This window comes from Dasypus novemcinctus, chromosome 14 (assembly GCF_030445035.2).
Source record: "Dasypus novemcinctus isolate mDasNov1 chromosome 14, mDasNov1.1.hap2, whole genome shotgun sequence".
Lineage (NCBI taxonomy): Eukaryota > Metazoa > Chordata > Mammalia > Cingulata > Dasypodidae > Dasypus > Dasypus novemcinctus.
Window position 1 is genome coordinate 16,299,116 of NC_080686.1, and position 3,632 is coordinate 16,302,747.

Consider the following 3,632-nt stretch of genomic DNA (forward strand, 5'->3'; position numbering starts at 1 on the left):
GGCTATTCATTGCACCTAGAAAACTTTCAATTCAGTCCTGTGGAGTCATAATTCAAAAATAAAAAATGCACCCATTTTGTGTTCAAATCACTGAATTTTAACAAATATATACCTCATGTAATTATCACCCTCAAACAAAGTACATGTCTCGGTAATCACCCCCAAAGTTTGTTTTGTTCCCAATTTTAGAGGGAAAACATTTATCTTTCACTATTTAGTATCATGTTAGGTGTAGATTTTTTGTAGATGTCTTTCACAGATTAAGGAAGTTCCCCTCTGCTCTTACTCAGGTGAGAGTTATTCATAAGGAGATGTTGGATTCTCTCTAAAACATTTTCTGCATTGATTGAGATGATCATTTCATTTCTTAATGACTAACATACCTAAAACTACAAAACACTGCTGAAAGAAATTAAGAACCCAACTAAATGGCAAGACATCCCATTCTCACGGATTGAGAATGTTGAAACTGTTACTATATCAATAATACTCAACACAATATACAAATTTAATGCAATCCTTATTAATATTCCAGCAGTCTTTTTTGTAGAAATGGAAAAATTGATCCTCAAATTTATATGGAACCACAAGGGGCTCTGAATACACAAAACAATCTTGAAAATAAGAGCAGCATTGGAGAACTCATACTTCCCAATTTCAAATTCTTTTTTTATTAATAGATCAGTGGAACAGAACTGAAAGTTCAGAAGTAGACCCTCCCGTCTATGACCAATTGATTTTTCACAAGGGTGCTAAGTACATGCAGTGGGGAAAGAATAGTCTCTTCAGTAAATGGTGTTGGAGAAACTTGATATCTCCATGCAGAAGAATGAAATTAGACCCCTACTTCACACCATACATACATATAAAAGTTAAAACTATAAAGCTCTTAGAAGATAACATAAGGACAAATCATCATGTCCTGGGAGTAAGAAATGGATCCCAGGACATGAAGAAACAAATAAATGAGCAATGAAAGAAACTGTAGGTAAAAAATGATTTCAAATATTTTTAAACAAAATTTTAAAATAATTTGCATTGAAGGAAAGAATCAAGAAAACACAACCTGCCAAATGGGAAAAAATAGTTGCAAACCATTTATCAACATAACAGTTTACTATCTAGAATATATAGAGAAATTTTACAATACAACAACAAAAAGACAAACAACCCAATTTAAAACTGGACAAAGGATTTGAATAGATATTTCTAAAAAAAAAAAAAGATGTTAACATTATTAGCCATTAAGGAAATGCAAATTAAAACCCCAATGAAAGAGCAGGTGTAGATCAAGTGGTTGAGCATCTGCTTCCCACATATGAGGTCCTGGGTTTGACCCCCAGTAGCTCATAAAGAATAAATTTTTAAAAAGCCTACACAACAAAATACCACTTCATACCCACAAGGATGCCTATTATTTTAAAAAGAGAGAGAGAGAAAGAGAAAATAACAAGTTTTGGAGAGAATGCTGAGAAACTGGAACTCTATTGCGTTGTTGTAAAATGGTGCATCCACTATGGAAAGCAATACATTGGTTCCTCAAAGAAGTTAAATATAGAATTGTCATTTGACCTGGTGGGACCCAGCAATCCTACTTCTAGGTATATTCCCAAAGAGCTGAAAACTGGGCCACATTGAGAATACAAGTGTGGGATTATTCTTTTGGCAACTATGGCATGGGAGGGTCTAGTGCAGGGTGTCCGCGGGGGGGGGGGGGGGGATGGGTGGGGAAGGGTGCACTGGGGGCATGCCTCTATTGAGTATGAATGTGTTCATCCTGTCACAGGGTGTTATCTCAGTGGGTGGAGACCACACAATAAAAACAAAGTATTAAACTCCCATCCTGGGGGGGGGGTGGTCCTAGCTAGTTCTCAAATAGAGGGGCAAAAATCTCTTGAGTACTTAGGCAGTGCCTAATAAAAGAAAACAGACCAATAAGCCAAGCCCTCAATATTATTGCTAGTACTTATGATCCTTATTCTTTTTTCTAAATAACTTCTATACTTGCACTTCTAATTTTTATTTATTTGCATTTTCTCTCTTTTTTTTTCTTATCCCCCCACCACCACCCCACCACCACCCCCATTGTCTGCTCTCTGTGTCCATTTGCTGTGTGTTCTTCTGTGTCTGCTGTACTCTCATTAAGCAGCTCTGGGAACCCATCCTGGGACCTTCCGGAGTGGGAGTCATATGATCATTCTCTTGCTCCACCTCAGCTCCCTAGGTCGCTGTGTCTCATATTGTCTCTTCTCTGTGTGTCTTTTTTTTGTTGCGTCATCTTGCTGCATCAGCTCTCTGTGTTGGCAGCACCACTCTTGGGCAGGCTGCACTCCTGTGCGGGGCTGCGCTCCTTTCAGGGGGCACTCCTTGCACAGGGGACACCCCTGTGCTGGTGACACTCCTTGTGCATAACAGCACTCCACATGGGCCAGCTTGCCCCATGGGTCAGGAGGTCCTGGGTATTGAACCCTGGACCTCCTATGTGGTAGGCAGAAACTCTATCCATTGAGCCATATCCACTTCCCTATGTTCCTTATTCTTGTTGAAACTTAGCCTAATAATAACTATTGCCTAAGATTTACCTCCTTGAAAACCTCCTTGCTACTCAAATGTGGCCTCTCTCTAAGCCAAACTCAGCAAATAAGCACACTATCGACCCCCATCCTGGCAGAGGACATAACTCCTGCGAATGAGTCTGCCTGGCATCAAGGGGAACCAGACTTGGCCCAGTGGTTAACACGTCCATCTACCATATGGGAGGTCTACGGTTCAAACCCCGGGCCTCCTTGACCCGTGTGGAGCTGGCTCAAGCACAGTGCTGATGTGCGCAAGGAGTGCCGTGCCACGCAGGGGTGTCCCTGCACGGGGGAGCCCCATGTGCAAGGAGTGCGCCCCATAAGGAGAGCCGCCCAGCATGAAAGAAAGTGCAGCCTGCCCAGGAATGGCACTGCACACACGCAGAACTGACACAACAAGATGACGCAACAAAAAGAAACACAGATTCCTGTGCCGCTGACAACAACAGAAGTGGACAAAGAAGACGCAGCAAATAGACACAGAGAACAGACAACCGGGGTGGGAGGGAAGGGGAGAGAAATAAATAAATCTTAAAAAAAAAAAAAAAAAGAAAATGACTTTGACCTGAAAGGGTAACCATCAAATACAAAAGACTTTTTATAACTAAGAGATGTCAAAATGAGTCAGGAGGTCATTTCAGAGGTTACACTTATACATGTCTCAGGCAGACCTCACTAACTGCCACAGTAAACAAAGCCTAAGATAAAGTGCTCCTGAGGGGTCTAGAGACATCCAGACACTATAGGCAAGGCACACAACCCCATAAAATCAGTACCCCATTGGTGGGCGTTATTTTGGAATATATGACAACCTATTCCCCAGTGTAACAGAGGTAGACTCATTTAAATTTCCCTACAAATGATTCTTCTACCTCTTTTATTTGAACCTATAATTAGCACTATACTCATTAAATATTTGTTCCAAAGACTTAAATCTTTGGTCTGTTCATATGCCGGTTGAGCCCTGAGTCTCAGAAGAGTAACAGCCAATACCTACTCTCCAGATCATTGGACAACTAACAAAAAGGATGATGATGGACAATGCCCATCCCAAAA